Source organism: Canis lupus, chromosome 10, assembly GCF_048164855.1.
Source record: "Canis lupus baileyi chromosome 10, mCanLup2.hap1, whole genome shotgun sequence".
NCBI lineage: Eukaryota > Metazoa > Chordata > Mammalia > Carnivora > Canidae > Canis > Canis lupus.
Window position 1 is genome coordinate 54,443,333 of NC_132847.1, and position 12,322 is coordinate 54,455,654.

Below are 12,322 nucleotides of genomic sequence, written 5' to 3' on the forward strand. Positions count from 1 at the left end.
GAGTCCCACATCAGGCTCCCTGCATGGAGCCTGCCTCTTTCTCTCTCTCTGTGTCTGTCATGAATAAATAAAATCTTTAAGAAAAAAAGAAAGTTCAAAGCAGATGCATTATTTTACATTCCCACCTGTGATGTATGGCAGTTTCAACTTTTCCATGCCCTTGTCAACACTTCTGATTATCTGTCCGTCCAAATACGATCATCCTAGTGGCATCTCATTGTGGTTTTGATTTACATTTCCCTAATGGCTAATGACGCCGAGCATTTTTTCATGGGCTTGTTTTATGAAAATTGTTTAATAACCTTGCCTCTTGGGGATCCTGGGCATCTCAGCGGTTTAGCGCCTGCCTTTGGCCCAGGGCATGATCCTTGAGTCCCGGGATCGAGTCCCGCATCGGGTTCCCCTCATGGAGCCTGCTTCTCCCTCCTCTTGTGTCTCTGCCTCTCTCTCTCTCTGTCTATCATGAATAAATAAATAAATAAATCTTTAAAAAAAATAACCTTGCCTCTTCCACACTCAACACAATGAATTAGGACAAGTCACTTTTATTAATTTGTCATTGCAAAAACCATTCATTCCTGGTTTAAACTTGGCTATGACATATAACATTAGTTTTATGTAATTGCTGTATATTTTTATATAATTACTGGACTTAGTAACTATAGAATTCCTTCTACATATTGCTGGATTTCATTTGCTATCTAATCATTTTTATTTCATTTATAAAGTTACTTTAGAGAGCTATCTTAAATGGTATTTTAAAAAATTTAGTTTCTAACCACACACTGCTAGTGTAGAGAAATATGATTGACTTTCATGTGTTCATCATGTCTTACAACTTGGCTAAACTCACTTATTAATTTTAGGAGTTTTTTGGGTAGATTTCTTGAAATCTTCTAGGTAGCCAGTCATGTCATCTGCAAATAGAGGCAACTTTATTTCTTCCTCTGTAATTTGTATGCCTTTTTTATTTTATTATTTTTTAAAGATTTTATTTATTTATGAGAGACAGACAGAGAGAGTGAGAGAGAGAGAGGCAGAGACACAAGCAGAGGGAGAAGCAGGCTCCATGCAGTGAGCCCGATGTAGGACTCGATCCCAGGTCTCCAGTATCAGGCTCTGGGCTGAAGGCGGCGCTAAACCGCTGAGTCACCCGGGCTGCCCCTGTATGCCTTTTTACTATTTATTTATTTATTTATTTATTTATTTATTTATTTATTTTAAAGATTTTGTTTATTTATTCATAGAGACACAAGAGAGAGGCAGAGACACAGGCAGAGGGAGAAGCAGGCTCCACGCAGGAAGCCCGACGTGGGACTCGATCTCGGGTCTCCAGGATCACACCCCAGGCTGCAGGTGGCGTTAAGCCTCCGCGCCACGGGGGCCGCCCTGTATGCCTTTTTTAAATTAAATTTTTAATTTTAACTCCAGTATAGATCTTACTATATATATATATATATATATATATATATATATATATATATACACACACACACACACACACACACACACACATTAGTTTCAGGTATATAATATTGTGATCGAACAATTCTATACATTACTCACTGCTCATTATGGTAAGTGTACTCTTTAATCCCCTTCACCTATTTTACCCACCCTCTGCCCATCTCCCCTCCAGTATGCCTTTTATTTCTTTTTCTTATCTTACTATATTGGTTAGAACTTCCAATGTAATATTGAATAGGAGTGGTGAGGGAATATCCTTAACTTGTCACTGATCTTAGGGGAAGAGCATTCAGTTTTCACCATTAATAGGTGAAATTTATCATTAACACAATAGGTTTTTTATAGATGAGACTTCGTAATAAGTAGGTATTGGATTTTGTCAATTTTTTTTCTGTGTATCAAGTGATTTTTCTTCATTAGATTGTGAATGTGGTGGATTAGATTGATTTGTTTTTCAAATATTGAACCAGTTTTGCATCCTGGGATAAACTCCCATTTTGTCATGATATATATTGTTCTTTTTATATGTTGATGGATTCAATTTGCTAATACAGATCTTTCTCAACTTATAAGGGGATTATATCCCAATACACCCATTTTAAGTTGGCAATATCCAAGTCAAAAATGCATTTTATACACCTAACCCACCAATCATCAGAGCTTAGCCTGGCCTACCTTAAACATGCTTACTTACATTAGCCTGCATTTGGGAAAAGTCATCTAACACAAAGCCTATTTTATAATAAAGTGCTGAATAGCTCCTGTAATTTATTGGATACTGTACTGAAAGTGAAAAATAGATTGGTTGTATGGGTATAGAATGGTTCTAAGTATATCGGTTGTTCACTCTTGTGATCTGGAGCTACCATCACTAAGGAGTATTGTACCACATACCACTTGCCTGGCAAAAGATCAAAATTCAAAATTCAAACAGTTTCAACTGAATGAGTAATGCTTTTGCACCATCATAAAGTTGAAAGATCATAAATTGAACCATCATCAAGTTGTGGACTGTATTCTGTTGGGGAATTTTCGCATCTATATTCTTAGGGGATATTGATCTATAGTTTTTTTGTTTTTTTTTTTTGTACTCCTTTTGTCTACTTTTATTTTTTAAAAAGATTTTATTTATTTATTCATGAGAGACACACATAGAGAGAGAGGCAGAGACACAGGCAGAGGGAGAAGCAGGCTCCTTGCAGGGAGCCCATTGCGGGACTCGATCCCAGGACCCCAGGATCACGCCCTGAGCCAAAGGCAGACGCTAAACCGCTGAGCCCCCCAGGCGTCCCTTTTGTCTACTTTTAATACCAGAGTAATGCTTGCTTCATAAAATGAGTCAGGAAGTATTCCCTTCTCTCTGTCTCTCTCTCTCTTTTTCAGGAGATATCATTTAGAATTGGTGTTACTTAAATATTTGATAGAACTGGCTCACAATACTATCTAGTGCTGGAGTTTTGTTTCCAGTGGGGAAGAAAGTTTTTCACTACAAATTCAATTTTTTAAATTGTCATAGGACTATTCAGATTATCCATTTCATCTTTGGTGAGTTTTGGTAGTTTGTGGCTTTCAGGAATTTGTCCATTTTACTTACATTGTCAAATTTATGTGCACAGAGTTGTTCACAGTATTCTCGTATTATCCTTCAGTGTTGCAGAGTACTTCATGATGTCAGTTATTTGTGTCTTCTTTTCAGTGTTGCTACTTATTTTACTGATTTTTTCAAAGAACCAGTTTTTTATTTCATTAATTTTCTCTATTGATTTATGCTTTTATCTTTATTGTTTCTTTCTTTCTGCTTGCTTTAGATTTATTTTGCTCTTTCTAGTTTCCTAAAGTGGAAGCTTAGACTATTTACTTGAGACCTTTCTTCTTTCCTAATACCAGCATATACTTCTATAAATTTTACTCTGGTGGCGCAGCGGTTTGGCGCCTGCCTTTGGCCCAGGGCGCGATCCTGGAGACCCAGGATCGAATCCCATGTCAGGCTCCCGGTGCATGGAGCCTGCTTCTCCCTCTGCCTGTGTCTCTGCCCCTCTCTCTCTCTGTGTGTGTGTGACTATCATAAATAAATAAAAATAAAAAAAAATTAAAATAAATAAATAAATAAAAACTACTTTAGCTGCATCCCACAGAAAATACAGACTTTATATTTGTTTGTTTAAAGATTTTCTTTATTATTCATGAGAGACACAGAAAGAGAGAGAGAGAGAGAGGGAGAGAGAGAAAGACAGAGACCTGGGCAGAGGGAGAAGCAGGCTCCATACAGGGAACCTGATGTGAGACTCGATCCCGGATCCTGGGATCATGACCTGAGCCAAAGGCAGACACTCAACTGCTGAGCCACCCAGGCATCCCCAGACTTTATATTTGTATTTTCATTTATTCAGTTAAAAATATTTTTCTAATTTCCCTAGAGAATTAACTCATGTATTATTTAGAAGTGTTTTGTTTAATTTTCAAGTTTTGGAATTTTCTTTGTATCTTTCTGTTCATCATATCTACTTTAATTCCATTATGGTCAGAGAGCATGTACTGTTTTTTCCCAGTTCTTTTATACTTGTTGAGGTTTGTTTTATGACCCCAAATATGGTCTGTCTTGGTGAATGTTCCACGTACACTTGGAAAAAATGCGTATTTAGTTATTATTGAATAGAGTGGCCTACAAATGCCAATTAGATCCAGGTGGCTGATGGTATTATTCAGTCCTTCTATATCCTTGTTGATTTTCTTTCTACTAGTTCTCTAGATTTTTGTGAGTGTTGAAGTCCCCAACTATAATTGTGCGTTTGTGTTTCTCCTTTTGGTTCTGTCAGCTTTTGCATCACATATTTTGAAGTAATTGTTGTTACTTACATACACATTTAGGATTTTAATGTTTTCTTGGTGAATTGTCCCTTTTATCATTAGGTAATACATGCCTTTATCCCATTATTTTCCTTGCTTTGAGTCTACTTTGTCTGATATTAGTGTTTGCACAGTATATCTTTTTTCCGTCTTTTTACTTTTAACCTACCTATGTCATTAATCTTGAAGTTTCTTGTAGACAGACTATAATTGGTTTATGCCTTGTTATTTTAACAAACTCTGATTTTTGTATTGGTGTGTTTAAAACAGTTACATTTCATGCACTTATTGATGTTTGGATTTAGATCTATTGTTTTATTATTCATGTTCCATTTTCCCTCTCTTTTTCATCCCTCTGCCTTCTTTTGGGTTATTTGAATATTTTTTAGTATTCCATTTTAATTTATTGTGTTTTGATAATATCTTTTTGTACAAAGTTTTTAGGGGCTGTTCTAGGGATTACATACTGTACTTCATAGTATATTTAAAATTAATATTTTACTACTTCAAGTAGAATATAAAAATCTTACTCCATATAGGTAAACTTTACCCTCCCCCTTTATAGTACAGTTGTCTTCTATATTACATCTAAACACATTGAAAACCCCATCAGAGACTGTTAAATTTTTTTGCTTTCAAATATCAAACATAACTTAAAGGACATATTTTAAAGAGAAAAAGAATTGTCTATTATATTTACCCAGATGTTTATCATTTTTGTTGCTCTTCTTTCATTCCTGATGTTCTAGCTTTTATTTTGGTGTGATTTCCTTTCTCTCTGAAGACTTTCTTTTAGCCATTCTTTTAGAGCATGTAAACTGGCCGTGAAATCTCTTACTTTTCCTTCTTCTGAGAATGTCTTTGTCTTCATTACTGGATAGAAAATTCTGGCTTGATAGCTCCTTTTTTCAACACTTTAAAAATGTTGTGCCACATCTTTGGCCTTCATGGTTTCTTTCTTTTAAAGAATTTATTTATTTATTTATTTATTTATTTATTTATTTATTTATTTATTTATGAGAGAGAGAACATGGGCCAAGGGGAGGAGCAGAGAGAAAGGGAGAGAATCTCAAGCAGCCTCTGAGCTGGGGGCCAGAGGGCACAATCCCATGATCCCAAGATCCCAAGCTGAGCTGAAATTAAGAGTTGGATACTTAAAAAAAAAAGAAAAAGAGTTGGATGCTTAACCTACTACACCACCCAGGTGCCCCTGGCTTTCATGGTTTCTGATGAGATTTCAACATCCATTCAAATCATAGTTTCTGTGTCAGGAATGCATTATTTTTGTCTGGCCAGGTAGACTTATTTTCTTTAGTTTTCAGAAGTTTTATTATGGTGTGTATGGGTACAAAATTTTTTGGCTTTATCTTGTTTGGAGTTCACGGAGCTTTTTGAATATGTAGGTTTATGAATTTGGCAAATTTGGGAAATTTTCAGCTCTTATTACTTTGAACTTTTTTCCAGGTCTGTACCCTCTTTTATTCCTGGAAGATGGACCAAATGCTGGACTTTTTAAAATTGTTCCACAGATTCCTGGGGATATTTTTTTTCTCCCCTCACTGTTGTTCAGACCAATTTTTACTCATTGTTATGTTCACTGATTTTTCCCCCTGTCATTTCCATTGTGCTTTGGGATATATTCAGTGGGTTTTTAAATTTCTGGGCTTTCTTACTTTCCAGTCGTAACATTTCCATTTTGTTATTCTCTGTATTTTCTATTTTCTTACTGAAACTTTCTAGTTATCCATTTGTTCCAAGGGTTATTGTTAGAGCATTTTTATAATAGCTGCTTTTTTTAAGATTTTATTATTTTTTAAGATTTTTTTTTTTTTTAATTTATGAGAAAGACGCAGAGAAAGAGAGGCAGAGACAGAGGCAGAGGGAGAAGCAGGCTCCATGCAGGGAGCCAGATGTAGGACTCAATCCTGTAACTGCGGGATCACACCCGGAGCCTAAGGCAGATGCTCAACCTCTGAGCCACCTAGGCATCCCTAATTGCTGCTTTAATGTCTTTGTCACATGATTCCAATATCTAAGTCATCTTGGTATTGACATATATTGACTGTGTTTATTTGTGATTTGAGATTTTCCTTACTCATATGCCAATTAATTATTCACCTGCCAAGTTTAAGAATGTATCTTAAACATTTTGAATGTTAGGCTATGAAACTCTGGTTCTTGTTTAAATCATATGAAGAATGTTGATAGTTTTGTATTAGTATGCAATCGACCTAATTAGAATGAGGCTGTCAGTTCCAAGGCACTCTTGCGGACTGATTAGAATTGCATTTCAATTTTCAAAGACTCCAACGGTGTTCAGCTCTGTTCCACATGTGCGCCACCCAGTGGACAGTCTGGGACCTGGACGGTGGAAAATTCAGTTCTCAAAGTCTTACATGCTGATTAAGACCAGGTCAAGCTAAATACAGCTCAGGGCTGAGCCCAGGAGTTTGTAAACAATTTTATTTTTATTTTTTAAAAGATTTTATTTATTTATTCATAAGAGAGAGAGAGAGAGAGAGAGAGAGAGAGAGAGGCAGAGACACAGGCAGAGGGAGAAGCAGGCTCCATGCAGTGAGCCTGATGTGGGATTTGATTCTGGGTCTCCAGGATTACGCCCTGGGCCGAAGGCAGGCGCTCAACCGCTGAGCCACCTAGGGATCCCCTGTAAACAATTTTATAGGGTCACTTCCCCAAGGTGCTCCCTCTCTATGATCTCCCTTGTATTGTTCACTCCCCTGAGGTTCCTCTTTTTAGTTCTCCATCAGAAAGCTAGAGCTTTGCTTAGCCCACTCTGCCTGCCATCCACTTTTCATAACTGTGCCAGTGTCTGAGGCCAAGTGGCAGGAGAACCAGAGGATAAAAAATGGTGAACTCATTGCCAGTTCAGTGCTTCATATTTTGGCCTTCTTCCCCAATTTGCCTGCCGCTATTTACTCTTCAGAGTCCTCAAATAGCTTCTGCTCCATGTATTCTGGCTAGGTTTTATAGCTGCATTCAGTGGGAAAGACCAGCAGGAATGTGCTTACTCCATCTTACTCCCACTCATATTTTTTTTCAACTATATTCATGAATGATTTTGTCTGTAATTTTCCTTTGTCTTTTTTTTTTTTTAAGATTTTATTTATCTATTCATGAGAGACAGAGAGAGAGAGAGAGAAAGGCAGAGACACAGGCAGAGGGAGAAGCAGGCTCCGTGCAGGGAGCCTGATGTAGGACTCGATCCCGGGGCTCAATCCCGGGGCTCCAGGATCACGCCCTGGGCCAAAGGCAGGTGCTAAACCGCTGAGCCACTTAGGGATCCCCATGTTTTGGGTTTTGTATCAAGACTATGCTTACCATAAAATGAGTTGGAGTATATTCTTCAACTTTTTAAAATTCTCTGGAAGAATTTGTGAAGACAAGAAGTTTCACTGATGAAAGCACATGGAATTTTCTTTGTGGGAAGATTTTCGGTTTATTAAACTGGTTTTACTAGTTATAGAAATATTCAATTCTATTTCTCCTTGTGTTATATTTAAGTTACATTTTCTAGGAATTTTTCATTTAAACTTTCAAAGTTATTAACATACAATTGTTTGTATATCCTCTTTTGATCTTTATAGTGTTTGTATAACAGTGACCCCGTTTTTATTCCAGATTTTGAATTTTTAAAAAGGTACCATTCTCACATAAATGTCTTTATGACTTTGGATAGGCAATGGTTTCTTAGATATTACTCCAAAAACACAAATAAATTTAAAGTTAAAAACAAGTGTGCCTCAAAGGACACCATCAAGAACACAAAAAGACACAATTGAGAAAATATTTGGAGAGCACATATCTGATGAGGAATTTGTATTTAGAATATATAAAGAAGTCTTACAACTCAACACTAAAAAGCAAAACAGAAAATTAAAAGATGGGCAAAGGATCTGAATAGACATTTCTTCAAAAAAGATGCACACATGATTAATAAGCCCATAAAAAGATGTTCAGTATCATTAGCCATCAATGAAATGCAAACCAAAACCATAAGATGCGGGATGCCTGGGGGGCTCAGTGGTTGAGTGTCTGCCTTTGGCTCAGGGTGTGATCCCGGGGTCCAGCATCAAGTCCCACATCGAGCTCCCTGCAAGGAGCCTACTCCTCCCTCTGCCTGTATGTCTGCCTCTCTCTGTCATGAATAAATAAATAAAATCTTAAAAACAACAACAAAAACCCACCATAAGATGCTACTTCATGCCTGCTAAGATCACTATAATAAAAAAGACAAGTGTTGGTGAGGATGTGAAAAAAAATGGAAACTTTATACAATGTTGGTGGGAATATAAAATGGTATAACCACTTTGGAAAACAGTATGGCAATTTCTCAAATGATTAAACATGGAGTTAACCTATGACCCAGTAATATATGGGTTAAATATACCCATTAATTTCATTTTTAGGTATATATAGAAATGAAAACATGTCCATAAAAAAACTTGTACATGAATGTTCATACAAAGCGGTAAAAAAAAAGCAGAAATGACCCAAATATTCAACTGATAAATGGATAAATGAGATCTATCCATACAATGGAATATATTCAGCCATCAAAAGAAACAAAGTACTGATAACATGCTGTAATATGGACAACCATTGTGACTATTGTGCTAAGTGAAAGAGGCTAGTTACAAAGAACCATATACTGTATAATTCCATTTTCCTGAAATGTCCATAGTAGGCAAAGTTAAAGAGACAAAAAGTAGAAACTTAGTGCCTAGAGCTAGAGGGTTTGAGAGGATGGAGTATAAAATTTCTTTGGGGTAATGGAAATATTATAAAATTCATAGTGGTGATGGATGCAGGACTCTGAAAAGCTAAAAGCCATTGAATTGTATGGGATATGAATTGTATCTCAAGAAAGTTGTTAAAAGATACCATGCCTCTGTCTTGGTCATTCTTTCTTGGATTACTCACTCTGGAGAATGCCAACTTCTGTCTCATAAGCAACATTTTTGAGAGGTTCGTGTGGCAAAGAACTGAAGCCTCCTGCCAACAGTCATGTGAGTGACCTTGGAAGTGGTTATCCTGTCCCATCAAGATTTCAATGAATTGGGGCACCTGGGTAGCTCAGTCGGTTAAGAGTGTGCCTTCGGTTCAGATCATGATCTCGGGGTACCAGGATCAAACCCTGTGTTGGACTCCCTGCTCAGCAGGTAGTCTCCCCCTTCCTCTGCTTCCCACTCATGCTTGCTCTCTCCCTCTCAAATACATAAAATCTTAAAAAAAAAAAAAAAAAGATTGCAATGACTACACCCATTGCTAATAGATTGACTGCAACCTCATGCGAGATCCCAAGTCAGAACCACCTAGTTAAGTCCACCGAAAGTCTTAACCCTCAGAAACTGTGTGAAATAATGTTTGTTACCTTAAGGTGGTAAGTTTTAAGATAATTTATTACACAGCAATAGAGAATACAAGCCCATCTAGCTCAAGACAGGAATTTCTAATAAAATTTTACTTTTTATATTTAATGACATTTTCTGAAATATTTTGCTGCTTTGATTTTTTTTTTTAATAATTTTTATTTATTTATGATAGTCACAGAGAGAGAGAGACAGGCAGAGACATAGGCAGAGGGAGAAGCAGGCTCCATGCACTGGGAGCCTGATGTGGGATTCGATCCTGGATCTCCAGGATCATGCCCTGGGCCAAAGGCAGGCGCCAAACCGCTGCGCCACCCAGGGATCCCTGCTGCTTTGATTAAATGTAATTATGAAAAAAAAAAATGTAATTATGTCAATCCAAAACAAAACTTTGAGTTATGGTTATGGGATTTTTTAAAATCAATTATATTACATATTTTTGTTACAAAGAAGTATAATACATTGAGCAATAGAAGTCTTTCAAACAGGGGCGCCTGTTGGTTCAGTGTCTAACTCTTGGATTCGGCTCAGATTATGATCTCAGGGTCGTGGGATCAGGCCCTGCATCAGGCTCCGTGCTCAGTGCAGTCTGCTTGCCCTCTGCTCCTCCTCCTGCTCTATATCTAAAATAAATAACTAAAATCTTAAAAAATAATAATAAAAAGTTTTTCAAGCACAACAAATTCTAATGGGATAGAATTTAGGGGCAAGTGTTGGAATGATAGTATGTGTTTAGGGAGCAAAAGTAAGAATCTGAAAGTTTTCATTAATAAAAGGCTTTGCAATGCATTTTTTTACATGGGTGATAGTAACAAATCATTATGTATCCACCATTGGATGCATTTAAAGACCAAAGCAATAATTTTATTTGAAAGAATATTTACAATATATTAGAAATTACATCCTTGCAACTAATTAACTTATAAAAAAATTAAATTGTCAATTTAAAAATGCACAAGAGGCCTGTAGATTTTTAAATTGTTTTAGAGAGGATATTTTTTATCATGCTTGGAGTTTATGGTGATTCTTAAAACTGTGGCTTCATTTCATCAATTTTAGGAAGTTCTTAGCCATTTTACCTTCTAAAACTGCTCTATTCCCTCCCTTCTCCTAGCTAAAATTACATGTTTATAAAAGCTCTTCCAGGATCCCCGGGTGGCGCAGCGGTTTAGCCCTGCCTTTGGCTCAGGGCACGATCCTGGAGACCCGGGATCAAATCCCACGTCGGGCTCCCGGTGCATGGAGCCTGCTTCTCCCTCTGCCTGTGTCTCTGCCTCTCTCTTTCTCTGTGTGACTATCATAAATAAATAAAAATTAAAAAAAAAAAAAAAACCTATTCCTGGGGAGGGGTGGCTGATTCAGTTGAGCCTTCAGCTCTTGGTTTCAGCTCAGGTCATGGTCTTGACACATGCGTGCACACACAAACACACACTCTCTCCAAAATAAATAAATACATAAAGTTTTTTAAAAAAACCCCAAATCTCATATTCCGTAGGTTTTTAATGCTTTCTGTGTTTTTCATACTTTTGACTCCAGGTTTCATCCTGGATGCTCTCTGCTTTATCTTCTGGTTCACTAACTCTCTTTTCAGCCATGTCTAATCCATGATTAAATCTATCCATTGAATTGTTAATAGATACAATAAATATTAGTACTTACATTCTTATACTGCTGAAATTCTCTATTTTCTTTTAATTCCTTTAACTCAATAATCATAGCTATTTTATTTTATTTTATTTATTTTTTTTTTTTTCATAGCTATTTTAAAACCTAGGGCTGGCAAATCCATTATCTGAATCCTCTGGAATTTCTATTCTATGTCTCTCAAAATGTCTGTGAGCATGTTTTGTCTTTTTATGCTTATTTTTGGATGAAAGTTTTTCTATTAGAATTTCCTTTTGTTTTTGGCAGGCAGCTCTAGGCTAAAGACACTAGAAAGCCTGGATCATTTTAATTCAATCAAGGAATTATAGGATTTAAAGCTGAGCTTTAGTCAACACAGTCCAACCATGTAGCCCTTCAGGATCCCAACTAAAAACCTGGTACAAGTTATCAGGGTCCTCTTTTCTTTTCAGTAAGCCCTCAACTATTTTCTCCTCCCACCCTTGTTTACTGAAAGCTCTACTCAGCTTCTCAGTCTCTGCTTTTAGAACAATCTCCTTGAGAGAAAAAATAGCTCCAAACGTTAGGATCACTTTTCTCGGCTTACCCTCCTCTCCTAGAACTTGGGCCTACACTTGCTCACTGCTTTGGTAATCCCCTGATGCCTTCAGAGAGATTTTGCCTCCTTGCCCAGCTTTCACATTCTCTTTCTAAAATAAAATATATCTAAAAAAACCAATTGTCTGACTCTCCTGCCTCCTAAATGCTATCAGTTACCAAGCTCGGTGTACGTTCCCTCCATTATTTTCTTTCCATCAGAGCCCACTGCTCTGTTCCCTGAAATATCTTGGCCCTGGTCCTCCCTCCTGAACCACTGCAGCTTCAACTGCAGCACTTTCCCTAACAGACCTCTCTGCTTTCAGAACCCTCTCATATGCTTACACTGCCAGAAGATTCTTTCAGGGTTCTAGGTTATTGCCTGCTTAAAGTATTTCAAAGGTTCCTCATAACCGGTG